Source organism: Callithrix jacchus, chromosome 12 (genome assembly GCF_049354715.1).
Source record: "Callithrix jacchus isolate 240 chromosome 12, calJac240_pri, whole genome shotgun sequence".
NCBI classification, from domain to species: domain Eukaryota; kingdom Metazoa; phylum Chordata; class Mammalia; order Primates; family Cebidae; genus Callithrix; species Callithrix jacchus.
In genome coordinates this window covers 31,925,658-31,948,888 of record NC_133513.1, presented here as the reverse complement: position 1 = coordinate 31,948,888, position 23,231 = coordinate 31,925,658, and the positions used below count along the sequence as shown (strand labels likewise).

At 40.1% G+C, this 23,231-nt stretch overlaps 1 long non-coding RNA gene and 2 pseudogenes across 2 annotated transcripts in view; 1 reads left to right on the top strand and 2 right to left on the bottom strand.

Moving 5' to 3' along the window:
• LOC144578629 (uncharacterized) overlaps nucleotides 1–4,611 on the top strand; it is a 61,571-nt gene extending 56,960 nt beyond the window's left edge. For both annotated transcript variants that reach the window (XR_013524813.1, XR_013524812.1), the window contains 2 exons: nucleotides 2,348–2,405; nucleotides 4,404–4,611. This is a non-coding gene — a long non-coding RNA (uncharacterized LOC144578629). The remainder of the gene's footprint in view (nucleotides 1–2,347; nucleotides 2,406–4,403) is intronic.
• On the bottom strand, nucleotides 1,932–4,944 carry LOC144578628 (E3 SUMO-protein ligase KIAA1586-like; annotated as a pseudogene).
• Nucleotides 4,945–16,245: 11,301 nt separating this feature from the next.
• LOC100401357 (mitochondrial protein C2orf69 pseudogene) lies at nucleotides 16,246–16,968 on the bottom strand (annotated as a pseudogene).
• Between the last annotated feature and the right edge of the window lie 6,263 nt (nucleotides 16,969–23,231).

Genomic DNA, 23,231 nt, shown 5'->3' with positions numbered 1-23,231 from the left:
TCTGGCTGTGCCAAGACTCCAGCAGCCTGATCATTGCCTTGCCTGAGAAATGTGCAAAGTTAGGAAGGCAGAGCAGTGGGAATAGGGAAGATGATCGCCAGGAGTCCTGCTCAAGTTCTGGGCCCTGCAAGAAGAGAGGATGGAGGTGGTCATCTTGTTCTGCTCAGAGAGGAGAGGAGAGGCCAAACACACTGCCTTTTTTTTTTTTTTTTTTTTTTTGAGACAGAGTTTCGCTCTTGCTACCCAGGCTAAAGTGCAATGGCGCGATCTCGGCTCACCGCAACCTCCGCCTCCTGGGTTCAGGTAATTCTCTTTCCTCAGCCTCCTGAGTAGCTGGGATTACAGGCATGTGCCACCATGCCTGGCTAATTTTTTGTATTTTTTTAAATAGAGACGGGGTTTCACCACGTTGACCAGGATGGTCTCGATCTCTTGGCCTCGTGATCCACCCGCCTCAGCCTCCCAAAGTGGTTTTATTACAGGCGTGAGCCACCGTGCCCAGCTCACACTGTCTTTTTAGGGGGACTCCCATTCAAATCCTATCCAGTCTTCATGGTTCTACACTTCTGCAGACTGAGAAGATAAGGCTCAGGTAACTGGACATGGCCACAGAGGTTCGAATGCCCATCTTGAAAAACCCACAGACTGATAGCACTAGGGCCAGCACTTGCAGAGGCTCTTTCCAGTCAGCAGGGCAGTGGACTCCTGCATTGGCAGTATGCAACTCTCTGGACCCATCCACCATGTGCCTGCCTCCAGTGAATGAGATCATTAAGGCTGATCAGGCCCCTTGTTGGCAGAGCTGCTGAGATTCAGCACGATCTGAACAGATCTAGACTCAGATGGGCCGTTTGAGCCTTCATTGTCCTGGGCATCCTTCCTGGCCTTTAGAAGGCCCCTGCCAGTCTGAGTGGGCCAGGCCCTGACCCTGGCTGCATCTCCCTGGGAGCCCCATCTCACCTGCCCTCCATCCTCACGGCTCCTGCTTGGCACGATCCAATTTCCCAGGACAAGCCTGGCTCCAACAGACCTGTCTAGACCCTGTGTGTTTCTCTTTATGGTGAGCAAAGAAAGAAAATAATTTCCTTTTCTTTTCTTTTTTATTTTTTTAACTAGAAAAATAATTTAATCATGATTAAAGTAAGTATTTAAATTGCCAGTTACAATTTGCACTGGAATCACTGTAATTCCTGTTGTCTTCATAAAATTCAGATAAACATGATGTTACATCAATTCATAGAAAAAATAATTTGCACCGAATCCATCTGCTGACAGTAGTATCATATCTATCAGCAGTAATTTTATATTCAGTATTGGAAATGACACACAAGTTTGACAGGCACACTACAACAACCAAACCTTATGCAAGGTAACAGAGTAAAATGTATTCCTGAAAAACAGTAAAGCTAAGCAAAAAAAATTTTTTACATTTTCAGTTTTTATATTTAAGTAAAATTAAGTAAATTAAAATTTTACTTTTAGTCCTACTGAGCTGATTAGCCACATGTAGCTAGTGATTACCATACTAGATAGCAGAGATATGGAAATGAGAAAAGAGCCAAAAGGCTTATAGTTTTGATTCCATTTCTCGTTTATTTGATGTAACCTCCAGGACTTGGAACTTATCTGAGTCCTGTTATTTTTTTTTTTATCCTTACTTAAAGTAAAACAGTACAAAATTATAAATGGTGTTTGTTCTGTACAGAACTTCATGGAATATGTATTATGACCCACTCTAGCAAACATGGGCCAATCTCTAAAAAACTATAGCTCCTAAAACCAGTCTTCAAGGTTATCTCGTTAAACACCTTTTAAACAGCAACATGCTGATAAAAGTTTAACAAACTTTCCAAAACAAAAACAAAACCCTTTATATATATAAAGGATATATAGTACATAATTTTCAGATGATAAAAAACACATAAAATATTCTATTGTAAGTTTCATATAGCCAATTGATTCTCATGGAAGACTTTTGTTGACTTTTGCTGAACTCTTGTATCTGTAGCCAACCTGTGGTTGCAATTTGACCAAGATTTTACAAATGGTGTTGCATCCCAATCTGCTAATTCCTTCCCCAATAGATTTATTGTCATTAAATCTGGTACATGATCTACTGTTAAACTATTTCTCACCCTTGTACAAATTATGTTTATTAAATTGAAACCTCTTTCAGCTTCTGCACTATTGATTGCAATGGTGCTAACTATCTTTCTAGCTTTTTGTATAGTTGTAGGAATTGAAATATTGTTTGATTTTATATCGTTGTTTACAAATTCCCAAAAATCATTCAAATCAACTTCATATTTTAAAATTTCACACAAATGAAATATTTTTTTTTCACCAGCTATCCACTGTGAAGTTATTTCTTCATAAGGCCATGTAGAAGGTTCTAGCAAATCAAGGTAATTAAAAATACTTTCATCATGGTTTCACTCAGATAAAGGGCATAGATTCATGTGCTGAATTATATTGTCTAGCAAGATATTCCTAGGAAGACCATTAAATTTATTGTTTTTATTAAATGGAATATCTTTAAACTTATCTGACTTGATTAAATCTTCAATTTGAGATTCATACTTCCCAGTATGAATTTTTAAGTTTTCCAAAGCTCTTATGGTACATTTGATCAATTTTTGTGCTTTTTAAATATTAGTTGATCTTAACTGTAATGCAGTAGAAAGTACTGAAAATTCTTCAAGGATGTGAATCATTAAACAAAGGTCTTGTAAGAAATTAATGTTAGCTAATATCTTTGCCAAACCAGAGTAAGAATGAGTAAAGTGCACATATAATACAGGATGCGCATGCCATACAGCAGGAGCAGCTTGTAAACTACATGCTGCCCATTTTGGTCCCATAACCCGACCAATTTTAATAATTTCAGTTTCAAGTTCTTTAGCTATAGTTCCTAGAAGCTTGGTTTGATTTTTATTAGGTTGATGATAAATAGAATAAATTTTATCAAGAAATATTTTTAAATGATTAATTTGTTTTATTTCAGATATAGAATCATCAAGTGACAATTGCAATCGATGATTTAAACAGTTCCAAATGATGATTTCAGGAAAATTTTCTAACAATTTTGTTATTACTCCAGACTTTCTTCCCAGAATTGTATTAGCACCATCAGAACAAAATGCAATTAGATTTGCTTTCAAATAATCATTCGTAAAACCACAATCATTTAAAGTAGTCAATAATGTATTAAAAATACACTCTGCTGTAGTTGACACCAATTCTTTTAAAGCAACAAATAACAGGTGCAGAATCTGACTGAATTGTGCACTGGAGGTAAATCACTAGGGTGCTTTTCTTTGAAACTGTAAATGCCTCATCAATTATGATACAGATTTTGGCATTCTTTTCAATAATATTCTTAAATATCTTCATTTTCATTTCTTTTTTTTTGAGACAGAGTTTTGCTCTTGTTACCCAGGCTGGAGTGCAATGGCACGATCTCGGCTCACCGCAACCTCCGCCTCCTGGGTTCAAGCAATTCTCCCGCCTCAGCCTCCTGAGTGGCTGGGATTACAGGCACGCGCCACCATGCCCAGCTAATTTTTTGTATTTCTAGTAGAGACAGGGTTTCACCATGTTGACCAGGATGGTCTTGATCTCTTGACCTCGTGATCCACCCACCTCGGCGTCCCAAAGTGCTGGGATTACAGGCTTGAGCCACCATGCCCAGCCTCATTTTCATTTCTTTTGCAATATGTTCTGCTATTCTTGTTGCACTGTAACATGTATTTAAACAATTTACCTCTCCATTTTTTTCCTGTAATTCCATTGCCCCCTCAATATCAGATAAAGGTCTATTATGTTTTACTAAACTGTAAACAGTATTGAAAACTTTTACAGTAGCATCAATGTTTTTATTATTTTGTTTATGTACTAAATTAGAAATTGAATCATTAGCTGATTCCTTTAACAAATCCTGAATTTTACCATGAGCTTTAGAAACATCATGTTCCTTAACTTTTTTTCGTAGAGAAGCTTGTCTAGTAGTTTTATTACTGCCATTAGGGGTTACTAAATATGCAATCCATTCCTTGGACACATTAACATGCTTTTCTGCTTTAGATCCTAAATGCCGAACTGTTGAACAATCCTTACATTCTAATTTACCTTCTTTTATTTCAAGCCATTTGTACTGTTCTGTAAACATAAATGCTTGTTTTTCATTCCAACAATCTGGAAGCACAAGATTATCTATTTCTTCCTTTGATGAACATGATGGGTTTTCTTCAATGATTGGGTGTTCAATATACTAGAAATGTGGTTCATTTGCCTTAGACAACCCGCAATTATTTTTTGCTCACTTCATTACTTTCTGTGTCTGTTTTCACCTTCTTCACTTTTAAAAAATGCAAAAAAATCACCCTGTCATTTTGGCATTTTAGGAAACAGAATCTGTAGTCCCAGCTACTCGGGAGGCTGAGGCAGAAGAATCACTCGAATATCGGGAGGCGGAGGTTGCAGTGAGCTGAGATCACACCACTGCACTCCAGCCTAGGAGACACAGCAAGACTCCATATCACGATGACAGGTGTAGGCTTCTCATCATCACCACAGACCAGATCAATGTATTCAAGAACAGAGCTCGATAGTCCTTCACTGACAAACTGAATGTCGTCCTCATTTTCATCCGTTGTTGACTCAAATGCCTCGGGGCCAGCTGGAGGGACAGATTCTATTATCTCCCACCCTGGGTCTCCCATTTCTCCCACGGCCGCGCTGACACCACCACAGCTCCTGCGGTCCCTGCCGCCGCGGCCGCCACGATTCCCCTTCCCGCCCTGCACCGCCTCGCGCTACCGGGACCTGCCCCTGAGTGAGCGCCCTCGCCACCGGCGTAAGGAGGAGAAAACCGCTTCACAGGAGGAGCGGCCCTCCCTGGCTCGCTATCCCCCAGAGCCTCTTTCACCCATTCCCGGGCTTCCTTCCCCTCACTGCGCAGGATGCTGGGATAGTAGTCTTCTTTTTCTTTTTCTTTTTTTTTTTATAGTTTTACCTGTAACTTATTTATTGTAAAAAGGCTTAGGCTGCCAGAGACTTCCCACCAGGAGGCCTCAGCCATTAATTCAGTATTTTCCCAACCTACTCTGTCATTAAATATTTTCACTCTTAACAAAATAGGGGGAAACACGAGCAAGTGCAATTTCGCTGGTTCTGGTGCTTTGAGGATGGGCCAGAAGGTCATGCCCATTAGGATTCTGTAGAAATTCTATAGAAATAAACAACTCAAGATTTGTTTGGGCAGATTGGCATGGAGAGATAAATTTCAAAACTTCTAGCACACAGAAGTTAAGCTTTTTAACAGTCATGAGCTTACAGATTTTTCTTCCTAAATTTGGCAATGATTTTTACTGTTTAAATTACCATGATGGCCACACATGTGGAATAGTTTATTGCCATTTTTCTGTTACAAATTGTGCATTTTGGCCAAAGTGTTTTATATATCATTATTAGTTTCTCACTTTGCTTGAAAATTGGAAGTGACAGCCCTTTATGGAATGTTGTTTTTGACACACTTTCATCTAAGGCTCTGTGTCCCCACAGTGCTGAGAAGACAAATAGTCATCACTGTTGCATTTTGATGGGGCTGAAAGACACAGACACCATTTGAGAATACAAAGTATCCTAGAATCAGAACTCACTCTTCAATCAGTTTTAGTGTGAATTGCACATTCATTAGAATAGGTTGTTAGTGAACTCTTAAACTTTCAGGAAGAGACAATTGTCACCTTTGAAAAATTAAAAGTGACCAATGGACTTTGCTCAGATGTTTGTTTGTTTCTGGTGGGGTCATGCCATTGTAGATTGTTGCTTTTGGAATCACTGGATGATGAGAAACCCCAGGGTGGCGAGCTGGACAACTTAGAGTCCCCGTGGGGGAAGTGTTTCCGGGGTCATTAGTGTCAGCCACTACAGTGGAAAGCAGCATTTGAGATTCTCTCTGGCACGGCCTGGGTGCTGGGTGAAGCAGCCGGTCCAAGAGCTTATTCTGTGTGTGGACGGGTGATCCCAGGCCTGGATACAAACTCCAGAGTCCAGAAGACAGGCCCGGACCAGGGAGTGCCTTACACATTTATCACTGCTGTGTGTGTGTGTCCTGCATCCGCCAGTGGGTGCCTCAATCTTCCCTGCAGTGCTGGGCCCTGTTCTATTTGTTCTGGAGGCTTCAGAGGACTTTCCACTTTGACCCTGGCATGTTCATGTAGAAATGGCAGGACCCCAGCTCAGCACATTTTCATCTCTATGGTGCCAGGTGCCCCATTGTGACAAAGACCAAGTGCTCCATTGTGACAAGGAGAATAACCAAAAGTAGGGGATTAAGGTTGCAAAAACAAACAAACAAACAAAAAGGCAGGAGATGCTATAGGTAGGAGGCCTCATGTGACTGCCTCTAGCCTGGAGCTTCTGGGTGTCTCACGGCCCAGGGTTGTTTGCTGCCAGAGCAAGGCAATCCACTGTGCTGAAAATTCTCACCGTTTCCATCCTTTCTCCATCGAGGACGCCTGGCTAACCAGCCAAATGCTAGTTCCATGTTTGGAACAAAGACTGTGAACCATTGCAGAAACTTCAGCCTGCAAAACACAAATATGAGCCACGAAGCACTCCACATGTATAGGTTGTGGTGAGCTAGACTTGCAGCCCCCACTGGGCTCCTGACTTCTTCCTGGAGTGCGGAGGTTTTGATATGTTCATTCTGGAGGTGGTAGATGACTTTCCTTTCGGACTTACTGCATGTTCACCTGACCCCTGCAGGACCTGAGTTTAGTGGGGTTCCCGAGTCTCGTTGGTGTCAGGTGCCCCAGTGTGATGACAAGAAGGATGGCCAAAAGTTTGCCAGTGGTTAATGAAAAAAAAAGAGGGGGAAGAGTGGAGCTGCAGGGGGAGGCGTCACAGAATCACCTCCAGCCTGGGACAGCTGAATTGGTGAGGCCGCGTCTGGGTCCTGCCTTGGCAGGTGAGGCAATAAATTTTGCTGAAGATGCCATCATTCCCACTTTCAACTGGTAGTGCCTGGGTGTATCTGAAAACCTTGGAAAAGTATTTACATTTTTGGTGTTTAAGTAAACAAATAAGCAGAAGCTGCAGAGGCTGTTCCAGGTCTTCCCGTGGTGTCCAACCTGCATGCAGTGTGACCTGGATCGCAGCCAGGGCTGTGGTCTTGGGCCTGGACAACTGTGAGAGCACAGTCCTTGCCACCACCTTTCTCTTTGGATTTACTTCTCTCCTGGTTGTGCCAAAGTTCAAGTCTTTTGGTCTCTGGTCTGCCCAGTAAGAGTGCAGGGGTAGAGAGGTGAGGGGGGGAATTCAGGAGTCTTGTTCCAGTGCTGAGTATAGTGAAAAGTCAGAAGAGAGATAATCTGGTTGTACTTGAAGGGGAGAGGACAAAGCCAATGACGTTCTGCTTTTTTAGATGACTTACCATTCAAGCCCTATTTGGTCTCCACAGGCCTTTGCTTCTGAGCACGGGGGAGTTGGGGCTCTGTTACATGGATATCTAAAGAGATCCTAACCCTTGTCCTGAATGATGGAGAGACAAATATCTCTAGCCCAGCACCTAGTAATGTGACTTTCTTTTGCTAATTGTGCCCTCTGTATGTAAGAATTATCTCAGCCCAGGTCAGAAAAGAGAGTCACATTACCCAGTTGATTGATGCATGAATATTTTGATATCTCCCTGGAGAGAATAGCCCAGGCAGGAGAGACACATCACTTATGTCCTTTGCCTAGGTATAATTCATTTTTTCAGATGAGGTTGGGGCTCTCATGCACATATCCAGCCCACTGTTGACACTGTGACTCATGTACTTGGACAGAACTCACAAAAGGTGTTGACTTTCATATTTGGGACAGGTCACATGCAATATTGAGACTCTCATCCTTGGACCTTTCTGTGAGTGTTAAACAACAAATCACTTGGTGATGCACCCAGGTAATGTGACTCTCCTGCTTGTGGCCTCCATACACTGGGCATTGTGACATAAGTCCCTTAAGGGACTTACCTTTCAAGCCATATTTGGTCTTCACTGGCCTTTGCTTCTGAGGATGAAGGAGTTGGAGCTTTGTTACATGGATGTCTAAAGAGATTATAACCCTCACCTTGAATGACCAATAGACTGACATCTCTAGCGCAGCATCGAGGTAATGTGACTCTTTTTTGCTATTATGGCTGCCTGCATAAAAGTTTGTGACACACCACTGGGCCAAGCACCCAGGCAATATGACTCTCCTGTTTGTGGCCTGCCTGTACTGGGCAATGTGATATATCACTGAGTCTGGCACCCAGGTGACATAACTCATTTTTGGGATCTGTCAACAGAAGGGATTGTGATATACTTCTGGCCCATTACCCAGGTGATGTGACCCTCATGCCTTCTGTTTACCCATAGGTAGGATTGTGATCTCTGCCTAGGCCCAGCACACAGGCATCATGATGTCTCTCAGATGTGAAACCACCCAAGAGAAGAGATTTTGGCTCTCATAGATAGATTTAGGGCACAAGGTAAGGTCCTGAGGCTCTTACTTGCAAAATGTTACAGAAAATTCTGACACATGCGCACACATATTACAAAGCCTTTGGGTGGTACAGAGAGTTTTATAACACAAACCAGAACACAGGTGATACTGTGACTCTCATAGCTACATCCTGCTGAAAATTACAATTGTCACACTCATACATGGGCAGAGCCCACTGGTGAGCTCCTGAATGTCACATGCAGATAAAGTCCACAGTTGGAATTGTGACTGTTATATGTAAATCTGGCCACAGGTGGGATGGTGACTCATTTCTGGAACCAGCTCACAGGTCCAGTAATGACTCTAATACCTAGACCTAGCCAATAAAATAGATGTTTGCTTTAGTAAGTAGGCTTATGGAAACAGGTAATGTCCTGGGTTTCCGACTTCTACAAATGTCACAGAGCCCTAAAAACCTCAAGCATATTGTACAATGCCTGCAGGTGATAAAGAGAGTTTCACAACAGGATCCTTCATGAAGAAGAAATTGTGACTCTTGTCTACATACTCCGCTGATAGTAAGGATTATCATTCACCTTTATGGAAAAAGCCCATTGTTGAGATTGTGAATCTCACACCTGGAGGCAACAGAAAGTTGGAACTGTGATTCTCATACATGGATTCAGACGACAGGTAAGATGGTGACTTTTGGATCAAGGTTCAACACACTGTGAGGTTGCATCTTCTCAATTAGGAAACTGTTTTCAGATGGGGTTGGGGCTCTCATGCACAGATCCAGTCCACTGTTGACTTTGTGACTCATGTACTTGGGCAGAATTCACAAAAGGTGGTGACTTTCATAATTGGAGCCAGGCCATATGTAGTACTGTGAATCTCATCTCTACATCTTTCTGCAGATGTCATTTCATCACATAAATCTTCCCAACACCTGGTTAATTTTACTTTTTTACCAAGGTCCTGTATAAGCATGGGATTGTAACCTCTTTGTAGGCCAAACACATAGGTGATGTGACTCTCCAGCCTGGACTCTTTTCTCAGAGAAGATTTTGAAATATTTATGCAGCAGTTACCTAGGTGATGTGACTCTCCTCTCCATCCTGGGCTCAGCCCACAAGAGGCATTGTGACATATCACTGGTTCCATCACCTGATGTGACTCTTTTCTCCTGCCTGGGCTCCACCCCCATTTGCAATTTTGACATATCTCAAAGCCCATTACTATGTGATGTGAGTCTTTTTTTTGTCTTGGAACTGCTCACTTAGAAAATGGTGACATATTACTGGGTCCAGCATCTGGCAGATTTGACTGTCCTTTTTGCCTGGCCTCTCCCTACAGAAGGGATTGTGACAAACTGATGGGCTAAGCACCCAGGTTTTGTGGCTCTCCTGTCTAAGCAATGCCTATAATTGAGATTGTAAAATATACCTGGGCCATATTTTCTAGGTGATGTAACTCTTCTGCCTGAGCCCTTCCCTTAGATGGCATTGTGGCTTATCTCTGTGCCTATCACCTAGGTCATATGACTCTGTTTTTTCCTGGGCTCTGTCTAGAGGGTAATTTATGACATGTTGCTTGACACAGCACCCAGGTAATTTGATTCTCCTGCCTGGATCCTGCCCACAAAAGGTATTGTGACATATCAGTGGGCTCAGCAGCCAGGTGGTGTGACTTTCTTGTCGGGGTTTTTCTCTTAACAGGGACACTGACATATCTCTGGCTCAGCATTCAGGTGATGTGGCTCTCCGTCCTGTTCCCTGCCCACAGGTGATATTGTTGCATACATCTGGGTCCAGTTTATAGACATAATTATGACTATCATACATGGACACAACCAATAGAAGAGATTTTGACTGTTCTAGATGGGCTATGGCAATGTATCATGTCTTTGATCTCTTACTTTTGGAAACATCACAAAATATTAGAAAGCCTTGAACCATATTTTACAATGCCTCTCCTATGCCTTGAGGCATATTTTATAATGCTCTTTGGTGGTACGGGGAGTGTCTTTACAGAGCACAGCACACAGCCAACAGTTAAAATTGTCAGTCTCACACATTAAAAAAGCCCACTTTCAAGGCCCTAAATCTCACTCATAGACACAGTCCACAGTTGGAATATTGACTGTCACATGGGGATCTGGCTATAGGTAAAATGGGTGACTCATTGCTGAACCTAACTCATAGGTATGGTAATGACTCTCATATCTGAATCTCATCCTTAGGCTTGGAGCAACAAATCAGATTATGGGGGTATATAGGCACAAACATTTCGGAGTGGAATGCAAGTCTCACACACACTATAAAAAGTCACAGATGGTTTAAATATTAATAAAACAAAGCCCAGTACAGTGATGAGATTTTGACTTCATTGCATACACTGCCAATAGTAAAGATTGCCACACACCCATGTGGACACAGCTCATTGTTGAAGCTCTGAATTTCACACCTAAAGGCAGTCCAAAGTTGGTATTGCTACTCTTATATGTGGAGCCAGCCCTCAGGTGAGATGATGAGTCTCTGACCAAGATTCAGAAAATATGTTAGGCTCTAACTCTTCTAATGTGAGTTGTCTGTGGTTGAGGCTTTCATGCATGGGTCCAATTTATTCTTAAGATCATGAATTGTATGCTTGGAGTATGTAAGAGTTTATGAGGTGCACACTTTTATATCTGGATCCAGAAAATGTGAAGAAATGTAAATTCCATTTCTGGATCTTCCCACATGTGTGACTGTGATATATACTTTTGCCCAAGCAGAGCTTGAGTGATTTGAATATACTGCCTAAATAAAGCCCACAGCTAAAATTATGACATACACCTGAGTCAATAACCTTGGTGATATGGCCCTCATGCCTAATCCCTTCTCACAGGTGACATTGTGATATACTTCTGGTCTAATTTCCAGATGATGTGATGGTCGTCTTTACCTAGGCCCCATTCCCAAAGAGGATGGTGACATATTGCTGAGCCCAGTATTCAGATGATGTAGTCCTTCAGCCTGAGTTCTGCCCTCAGGGAACATTGTGACACATAACTGACTCCAGCACAATAGTGATATGTGGGAATTCACTCAGGGTGGTGGCAAAAATATTAAGGGGAAATAGTACAGAAAGTTATATAATATAGTGTCAAACCCTTTTGGAAAGCCTAATGGTTTTTTCATAGTTTCAGTAGAAGTTTTGACTGATGACAGCCTAAATTCCTTTTACATTTAGTTAATAAGTAAAGCAAATAGCTAGGGTATGTGGGAGTTTACCTAACTAACTTGTGTACTCATATGGTCTTAAAACTAACTTTTGAGCTGGATGGCCCTCTTGAGGGTAGATTGACCAGGAATATTGTTATCTAATGGTGTTTGCTTTGGGAATCCAAACCTGTGCTTTAATCTTCACTCTAGTGATTTTGACTCAAGCCTTTGTCAATTAAACTTTACTAAATAAATGCAAGCCTCACTGGCTAGTAAGGGCCGACATTTGCAACTGTCTACGGGACTCTCCAGGGTTTCTGTAAAGTGGCCATGAACCCTCAGCTGAACTGACAAAGCATAATATCTGTGTGTCAGTGTACTTTATTTATCTATCACTGAGTCAGGGTCTGCAAGACAGACCCCTACAGGAGGTGATCCTGACAGTGATGTGAATTTCCTATCAGCACTCAACTCACAGGGGGTATACTAATATTTTTGTGGCTCAGTATTCAAGTAATGTGACTCTCCTGCCTTGTTCTGTCCACAGGTAGAATTGTGACATATGCCTAGGTTTAGGTCACAGGAAGAAATGATGATTGTCGTATGAGAGCCCAGCTAAGAGTAGAAATTTTGATGCTCAGAGCTAAGCTTAGAACAATCAGTAAGGTTATGGGTCTTCTAATTGTATGAAGATTACAGATGATTATGACACTCATGAATATTCTATAAATTATTTGAATCTTATCAGAGTCCATTAAGAGAAAAAATTTTGCCTCTCTCACACATGGACCAAGTTCACTGGTAAGGTTCTGAATCTCACATGTGTAAACAGTTCACATTTAGAATTAAGACTGTCATATGTAGATCTGGCAACAGGTTGGACAGTGACTCATTTCTGGACCCAGCTCACAGGCATGTCAATGTCTCTCATGCCTGGTTCCAGGTAATAAAAGAGATGTTGAGAGGCCGGGCACAGTGGCTCACCCCTATAATCCCAGCACTTTGGGAGGCCGAGGCGGGTGGATCACGAAGTCAAGAGATCGAGACCATCCTGGTCAACGAGGTGAAACCCCGTCTATACTAAAAATACAAAAAAATTAGCTAGGCATAGTGGTGCACACCTGTAGTCCCAGCTACCTGGGAGGCTGAGGCAGGAGAATTGCTTGAACCCAGAAGGCGGAGGTTGCGGTGAGCCAAGATCGTGCCATTGCACTCCAGTCTGGGTAACAACAGCAAAACTCCATCTCAAAAAAAAAAAAAAAAAAAAGAGATGTTGAGTTTTCTAATTAGGCTTACAGCAATAAATAAGACCTTGGGCTTCCTACTTTTACAGAGGTCTTAGAGAATTACAACACTAATATATATTGTATAATGTCCTAAGGAGGTACAGAGAGTATTAACACAGGGCCCAGCTCAAAATTTTGATTGTGACTCTTGTATGCACACACAGTTCACAGTTAGAATTAAATATAAACAGAACTCACTCATGAAGTCCTGGATCTCACTCACAGAAACAACTGACAGTTGGAATTATGACTGTCATATCTGAATCCATCCACAAATGGCAGGGTGGCTAATTTCCATACCCAGCTCACAGGCACACTGATGACTGTCATAGCTGGGCCCAGACAATAGGATAAGTGTTAACTCTCATGCCTGAACTTAGGGCAACATGTAGGATCATGGGTTTCTACTATCATGAAGGTCTTGAGCAAGGTTTCATTCTCATGCAGACCATATGAAACCCTTACGTGGCACAGAGGATGTATTTTAAAGGCCCAGCACATAGGTGATATTGTGACTCTCCTATGTACACACAAAATAAAGTGAGGAATGTAATCTTCCCATATGAGCATAGTTCATTGTTGAGATTCTGAATATCACATCCATATTCATTGAATGTTGGTGTTGTGACTCTTATACATGGATCCAGTTCACAGGTAGAATGGTCACTTGTATACCAAAACTCAGCACACCTGTGAGGCAGTGGCTGCCCTTACTAGATAGTGTTTGCGGGTGAGGTTGGAGCTTTTATGCATGAATTCTGTGATTTGTGTACTTTAAAACAATTCATAGAAGGTGTTATCTCCTGTGCCTTGAGCCAGAATATGTGTGAAACTGTGAATCTCATCCGTGGACCTTCCTGTAAATGTGACTTTGAAACATAATTTTTTTTTCCTCAGCACCTGATTGACTTTACTCTCTGCATGAGCCCTGCCAGCAGTTGGGGTTGTCACAAAAACCTGGCTCAAACATCTAAATGATTTGACAGTCCTGACTTGGTGCTGCTCACAAGGAGAATTGTAATGTGTCTTTGAGCCCATCACCTTGCTGATGAGACTCCATACTCCTCCCTGTGCCCTGCCTCCAGTAAGGTTTGTGTCATAAATCTGGGCATATTACCTAGATAATATGACTCTCCTCCCATGCCTGGGCACTGTTAACAGGGGGGATTGTGACATATTGCTGGATCCAGCACCTAGGTGATGGGACTTTTTTGACTGGGTTTTACCTATAATGGACATTGTGACATATCACTGAACCTAGCACAAAGGTAATGACTTTCCTGTGTGTGTCCTGCCAATGGAGAGATGTTGATATTTCCCTGGACCAGTATTCAGGTGATTTGACTTTCCTTTCTAGTTCTGCTCACAGGTGGGGTTTTGACATATACCTAGGCCCAGGCAACTGTCACGATGATGACTTTCTTACATGGACTCAGCCAGTAGGAGAAGTTTTGACTCTAATAGCTAGGCTTAGGGTGACAACTGAGATTTTTGGTCTACTAATTGTGAAAAGGTCACAGAAAATTATGACACTTACATGTGTTTTATAAAGCCCTTGGGGTATATAGATAGTTACATAGCAGGGCCCAGCAAACAACGAGCTTGTGCCTCTCACAGACAAATATAGCCAACAATTAGGATTGTCACCCTCATACATGGACAGAGCCCACTACTGAGATTCTAAATCCTACACACAGGTGCAGTTTAGAGTTGAAATTGTGACTGTCATATGTGGATCTGGCCTAAAACTGGATGATGTTTTAACTTTGACTTGGAACTTTACTTACACCAATGTAATTTTGCATTTTGGCCAACGATAACTTCTCTGGGGGCGGGGCAGACAAAGCCATTATTGTAGAGAAACATGTATTTATTTATTTATTTATTTTGAGATGGAGTTTCACTCTTGTTACCCAGGCTGGAGTGCAATGGCGCGATCTCGGCTCACCGCAACCTCCGCCTCCTTGGGTCAGGCAATTCTCCTGCCTCAGCCTCCTGAATAGCTGGGATTACAGGCACGCGCCACCATGCCCATCTAATTTTTTGTATTTTCAGTAGAGACGGGCTGTCACCATGTTGACCAGGATGGTCTCGATCTCTTGACCTCGTGATCCACCCACCTCGGCCTCCCAAAATGCTGGGATTACAGGCTTGAGTCACCACACCCGGCTGAGAAACATGTATTTAAATATGAGAAATCTGTTATCTTTTTAATAGAGCATGAACAAATAGAGCATTATATGCTTATTTTACCTAACTTGTTCTCTTTCAAAAAGACTAATGTAATGAAAGATTTGAAATTTTCTCTGCAGTATATTTTTTATCCAGAATATGTAAAATATGCTTAATTTAGAAGAATTTTTTTCAAAACAACTGGTTTTTGGCCAAGATTCAAGAATATCTTATCCAAAAACAATCAACCAAAGACTATCAATTAAAAATTAAGCAACCGTACTTAATTTTCTTTCTTTGTTTTAGAGATAAATTCTCACTATGTTGCCCTGGCTGGAGTACAGTAGCTAGTCAAATGGAATCATGGTGGATTACAGCTTGGGCTCAAAGAATCCTCCTGCCTTAGCCTCCTCAGGAGCGGGGACTAAATATGCATGCCACCACACTTGGCTATAATTTTAAAAACCATTTTTACACTCTTGTACATTTTTGGACACTAGAAAACAAATGTATTTTGACTCTCAAAAAAAAGTTCTTGGTGGCACATTAAAGAATGAGTCAATGAGTTTACAAAACACAAGAGGCAGGGTACAGTTATTCCAACATAATAATAAACAACATTGTGCCTTTCCTTCTGTTTGAAGAAGAATAAAATGTTTCCAGCCAAGTTTTAAGTGTCCAAATAGCTAATCACTGTAAAAATGTCACCCAAAATTAGTAACATTACTCAGAAAATCAACTACTTTCAACAGAAACCATTTTAGTTACACTTTACAAGAACTGTTGTAACTTTCATTTTTAAGAGTCTTATATCTCCTCAGTATTATTACAAACCACGTTGTTAAATTTAAAATTAACTAACTCTAACCCAATTTTAATTAAAAACTGCTCAGTCCCAAGCAAGACATACTATTGCACATTACACTATTTTAGAAACGTGTGCTTCCCCCCATGTCCCCAAACTGACAATGCACCTGCAAATTACATTCCATTATCTGAATTTATAACACTCAAAATCTTATACTCTTTCACTGAACAAGAACATGAATATACCTGTAGTCTGAAAATACTTCATGAACTCTGAAATGATTCTCTATGGAGGAATTTGACTAGTCACCAGCATACCAATATCCCAATATCTAAACAAATTTATTTTACTCCTTTCAACTCAAAGATCTCATTGCATCATGTACGTGGTAAATTGTTACATGGGTGTGAACAATAATCCTTGTTTTCGTAAATTCTTACAAGACTTGTGGTTAAGTAACCCAAGTAGTGCTTCCTTTGGAAAGACCACCACATAGCTGATACATTGTTCTTACGCTTTTAATGAAAGCGTCTATATTCTTGCCTTACTTCAATTAAAAAATAAACCAATGCAAAACCACCCAACCTTTATTTAATCAAGACAAAGTAAAAGATGCATCATTTAGTGATGGTGCATAAATACTTATGGCAGACTCATCAGATTTTTCACAGGTCCTCTCTTTTTCTCCCTGGAAACTATTTGTAATATGAGAAGAACTGGACTACAATTAGATGCTGTTGAGTCCTTATTTCAAACATTCAAATTTTTCTTTGATAAACTACCCTGACTTAAAAGCCTTAACTAGTAACATATAAAGGAGCTTAAAAGCTCCAGAGTTAGTATCGTGTTCTGGGGAACCAAACATGTTACTTTTCAGAAAACAATCGTGGCAGCTGAATTTGTGCAAATGCATTTGGGAGCACTTTATCACTCAATTATAGCTATTGGGGAACTGGTGGGCTAAAATGGTGACATTTTCTAGACTCCAATTTTCTCATTGGTAATTCGCAGGATGACAAGTCATAATTTCACGGTAATTCTGCACATCCCTGGCAAAGAGAGGATGTGGTGGCTGTGGATCTTCTTTTGTCCCCTCCCCAGAATTGTCTGGCGCTTCAATTCTTCCCTGGCCGAGGCCAGCAGGAGCCACTTGGCAGCGCAGATGGGCTCCGGGTATAGCGGACACGGCAGGCTCTAAGGTGGTGCCCAGTGGCCAAGGGGAGCCTTGCCCACCGTGACTGCCACTGGGACTCACATTTCTCTCCTGACAGCTGGACGAGACAGCTCCAATTCCAAGCTGCAGCAGCAGGAGCAGCAGCCACGAGACAGCAAATGCCGGAGCTGTTGGGAGTCAGAGGGTGAGGGGTCTTGTGGGAGGGTCTGCGCAGGACCGCAGCTGTTGGGGCCACGGGCCCAGGCCTGAAGCTGTAGAGGGGCTACCACTTCAAAGGTCGATATCAGCACGCAATCCCCGGATTTTATTTTTCCTATAGTTAAATTGTATTCCATTGTGTGTATACACCGCATCTGCTCTGTCCATTTATGCCTTGACGAAAACTAAGATTGATTCCAATCTGGGCTACTGTCAATCGAGCTATAATAAACATGGGAGTGCAGATATCTCTTTTATATACTGATTTTTATTTCCTTTTAACATACACTCAATAGTGGAACTGCTGGATTATACGGTAGTTTCAATTTTAGGTTTTGAATTTTGTTTTGAGAAATCTGCATCGTTTTCCCTGAAGGTTTCTAAAAAATAAATAAATAAATGAATAAATAAACCTAAAAATGTACTAGATTTACATTCACAGCAACTGTGTATAAGTGTTTCCTTTTCTCCACATCCTCATCAAACCTTGTTTTACTATTATATTTTGTCTTCTTGATATTGGGCATTCTAAATGGGCTGAGGAACGACCGCATGTGGTTTTGGATTGCATTTTCCAGAAGATTAGTGATGTTGGCCATTTTCTTAGGTCTTCTTTGGAGAGTATCTGTTCAGGTCTTTTGCTCATTCTTTAGTTTCATTTTCTCAATTTTTATTGCTGTTGAGTTGAGTCCTTATATATTTTGGATATTAACTCCTTGTCAGATGCACACAATTTCTATTATTTTATAGGTTGTGTTTTTACTGTTAGCAGATTTCTATGCTGTCCAGAAGCTTTTAATATTTTATTGATATTAATTTTTCTGTTTTCTGACTTGATACAGATGTAAGAGTTTTCCCTCAGCTTCACAGGTTATCTGTCTTCTATCTCGCTGTTTTTAAGAGTTTTTCTTCTTTTTTGTGTCATGCAGATTGATCATTATCCTTTTATAAAGACTTATTTTGGCCAGGCTCGGTGGCTCAAGCCTGTAATCCCAGCACTTTGGGAGGCCAAGGTGGGTGGATCACAAGGTCAAAAGATCGAGACCATCTTGGTCAACATGGTGAAACCCCGTCTCTACTAAATATATGAAAAATTAGCTGGGTGTGGTGGCACGTTCCTGTAATCAGCTACTCAGGAGGCTGAGGCAGGAGAATTGCTTGAACCCAGGAGGCAGAGGTTGCGGTGAGCCGAGATCGTGCCATTGCACTCCAGCCTGGGTAACAAAAGTGAAACTCGGTCCCCCCCAAAAAAAGAAGTATTTTATTTACAATTGACACATAATAATTGTACAAATTATGGGGTACAGTGTAATGTTTCAAATATATACTGTACAATAACCCAATCAGGGTAATTTGCATATCTAGCACTTTAAACATGTTTTTTGTGCTAATAAAATTTGAAATCCTCTCTTCTAGCTGTGTTAGAATAAACAGTACATTATTATTATTAGTTACAGTCACCCTACTGTTTAATAGAACACCAGAATTTACTCTCTGTCAAACTGTAACTTTGGAACATTGACAAACCTCTCATCATTCCTTCATTCCTCCACTCTCCATAGTGTCTGGTAACCACCATTCTACTCTTTACTATGAGATCAACTTTTTTCGATTTCACATGAGTGATATCATGTGGTTTTTCTTTCTTTCTGTGACTGGCTTATTTCACATTACAGAAAATCCCATGGGTTCATCTATCTTGAAATAAATGACTGAAGTTTATTCTGTTTTATTACTGAACATTATTTGTGTGTGTGTGTTTGTATAACATTTTCTTCAATCATCTGTAGATGGCTGCTTATACACTGTTGATAAGAATGTAAGTTTGTATAAACCTTAGGGAAAAAAGCATGGAGATTTTTCAAGAAATTATAAATAGAACTGCCATGTACATATGACTCAGCAATTCCACCAGTGGATACATATCAAAAGGAAATAAAAACAGTAAGTTAAAAAGATAATTGCACTTTCATGTTTATTAAAGCAGTACTCACGATGACCTAAGCCAGTATATAAGTATTTCTCAATTTATGTTTTTTGACTCATTACACTCTAAACTTTGATAAAATTCATGTGTTGTTTACAGTTTCTGAAGCTTATGATTCACCAATTCTTTAAACATTGGCTTCCTATTTATAGAGTCTAAAAAACAATTAAAAGTTTTTTATTTTTTCTCATCTAATCTTCACATATAAATAAATATATTTGTATTTTGTGTTAATGTGCCTTCTATAAAGCATATGACTGCATTAATTGGGCTCAGCATTTCAGTTTACTAGTCCTCCCATCAGCTCGGTCTATTTTATTATGTAATTTGTATGATGTAATTAAATTCTTTTACTACATTTTTAGTAGTTTATTTCCTATTTGCCTCTTTTTCAAATACAACTTGACAAGCTCATAGATTTTCTTCACATTATTTTCATTTTTTGTTTTTCAGTATATTGCAAACATTTAAATATAAAACCTCATATCTGAGTTTTATGTGCCTTATTGTTTAATCTAATGGTTCACACTTATAGCTTATCTCTCTTTGTGCAACATAATTTACAATTTGGTTATCACGTGGAAGACAGCACACTCTGGATGCCAGCAGACAGTTTATCTATATTTATTTTATGTACCTTGTCAGGAGCTGAACAACTAAAAAGATCTGACATCTTTGTGATCAGATGTATCTGAATGGAGCACTGGCCACTTAGGTTGATAATTCTTTGGATCAATACCTTTATTTACTTCTGTTCTTGAGAAGTTTCCATAATTTTTTTTCTTTTCTTTCTTCCTTTTTTTTTTTTTTTGAGATGAAGTTTCACTCTTGTTACCCAGGCTGGAGTGCAATGGCGTGATCTCGGCTCACTGCAGCCTCCGCCTCCTGGGTTCAGGCAATTCTCCTGCCTCAGCCTCCCAAGTAGCTGGGACCACAGGCACACACCACCATGCCCAGCTAATTTTTTGTATTTTTAGTAGAGACGGGGTTTCACCATGTTGACCAGGATGGTCTCGATCTCTTGACCTCATGATCCACCTGCCTCGGTCTCCCAATGTGCTGGGATTACAGGCGTGAGCCACCACGCCTGGCCATAATTTTTTTTTTTAACTATACTAGGCATTTTGTGAATTTCTGTCACTTATTTATTTATTTATTTTTGAGATGGAGTCTCACTCTGCTGCCTAGGCTAGAGTGCAATGGCTCTATCTTGATTCACTGCAACCTCCACCTCCCAGGTTCAAGCCATTCTTCTACCTCAGCCTCCCCAGTAGCTGAGATTATAGGTGCCTGACAATGTGCCTGGCTAATTTTTGTATTTTTAGTAGAGACAGGATTTCACCAGCTTGGCCAGGCTATTTTTGAACTCTTGACTTCGTGTTCCACCTGCCTCAGCTTCCCAAACTGCTGGGATTACAGGTGTGAGCCACCACGCCCGGCCAAACTCTTTCTTGTAACTTCTTGATAATTTTAGCTATCTGCGTTAAGTTTTTAAAGCATGTTATTTTCCTGAATAGCAGAAATATCAACAGTTGCATACATGAATAAAACATTTTACAGAGATTTTCTATGGCATAGATCACCTCCTCATGAGAAATTGCAAAATAAATACAATACTGTCTATATAAGAGAGCGGTATTTCTTCATTCTTCAAATGAAGAAATACCGCTCTCTTATATAGACAGTATTGTACTAATTTGTAGCATGTGATTAACATTTTACCATTAGAAAATTAATGATAAATTATGCACACATTTCTGAAATATTTTACTGCAGGTAGTAGGATGGTCAGAATCATTGTTTCCTTTAACCTAATACTAATGTGGGTAAAAATATTTACCTGAATTCAGATCTTTCAGCTTCAATTGCCATTCTACCTCATTAGCACTTCCCTAACTCCACATAAGGTATCATTTGAATTTTTTAATTCAGAATTTTTTTAAAGAGTGTTTTTTTAAATGTTATAATGTTTTTATTGCAATTGAGGACATTTGCAATAAATATCTTGAGTTTGAGGTCCTGGCTAAGTATTCCTTTTGTACTAGAAATCATATTTCTCTGATCTAACTTCATTGCCTGCAATAATACTTAGGAAAACTACAAATGCCAGCACACTATTTCAATACTGTACACAGTTGTTCATATGTAACTATCTCATTAGCTATGAAACAAACCAAATATAAAAGTTGAACAAATAGTACAAATTAACAGATTATTTACAGAAAAAAAAACCAATAAAAGACTAATTTTCTACAATATGTCACCTTTTCCTTAGTTCTTCAATAATATTTTTAGGCTATTTCAAGTAGAAGAGGTTGTTTAGGTTCTAAAAGGCATAAATAAGGATAAATATAGTCAGATTGGTTTTTTATAAACTTTTGATGTTTCTTTTGCTGTGTGTTTTACTGTGACTATATAGAGACAAAGACAAATGTACACTTCAGTCATCAGTGGTTACATGAGTTTTGCTCATATGGCTTTTTGCTTATATAGATGTTGTAAATGACAAAATAAAATTATGAAGTTTGTTAAACTCACCTGTGCCCTGTAAACTTTAGTCCACTTACTGCATAACTTTATTCAGTCATTACTTACTAGTTTAAAATATGGTTTTAAAAAGCTGCAACCCAAACTTTATTTGACATTTCTGAATCAGAAAAGGGTAAACTGTGCCACAGAGTCTTTGGGGGAGAAAAGTTATGCAACAAAATAAAATAAAATAAGAGTTTCCAAACTCTGTTTCTAAAAAAGCTTGAGTTTTCTTCTGTGATTAACATTCATGCCAGGTGCAATGGCTCATGCCTGTAATCCCAGCACTTTGGGAGGCTGAGGTGGGTGGATCACGAGGTCAAGAGATCGAGACCATCCTGGTCAACATGGTGAAACCCCGTCTCTACTAAAAATACAAAAAATTAGCTGGGCATGGTGGTGCGTGCCTGTAATCCCAGCTACTCAGGAGGCTGAGGCGGGAGAATTGCCTGAACCCAGGAGGCGGAGGTTGCTGTGAGCAGAGATCGTGCCATTGCACTCCAGCCTGGGTAACAAGAGCAAAGCTCTGTCTCAAAAAAACAAAACAAGACAACAACAAAAAACATTCACTCTATAGTCCCTTTTACCCAAGGCATGGTTTCTAAGTCATCTTTGAAGGTTTCATTTCTGGAAAGTTTTCAGCAAACCTATTTATGCTTTGTCAGAGTTGGTTTGTTTTTGTTTTGGAAAAGGTGAACGTCTTGAATTGGGTATGGATTGCCTCTTTTCAAGCCTACGCATGCTCATGGAAGCTAAAGCTGAAGCAGAATCAGAGTTTTCAGCTTCCTTCCCCAGATTCTCTCTTCTTTTTCCAACATATCTTCTCCAACATCTTCTGACTTTTCTTGCTGTCAGTAATTTCAGAATAAACAGATGCAGAAGCATCATCTTTTTAAAAGTTCCTTCATTTCCAATATGCTCTGTATGTTTCCAGCTCTATCTTTACATTTTAGATTATTCAATGTCTAATCATCTTCATAGTCTATATCCTCTAAACTATACTTTACTCATATTTTCTTTAATTCTTTTTTTTTTTTTCACTTTTTTCTTCCTTACTTAGTGTTGGACCAGTAAACAATTCATCTTTCTTAGCAAGGCAAAGGTGAGCTCAAACTTGCTGTGGCTCCCAGCCAACACAGGTATCAGGGTGAATGAATGTAAAAGGGTAAAACCAGTGTCTCCAATTTTTACTTCATGTCTATGCTCAGGGATATAAGGGACATTTAGTTTTCAGCTGAACCACCAGTTTTTCATGATCAATAGTTCCACTTTGGCTGCCTTGATCTACAAGGACATAACTTTATACGTCATAATCAAAGTAAATTTCTGCATGAAACTGACACCAACTCCATGGATTCAAACTCTATGCTCTATATCATTTTCTCATCCAATTGTAGCA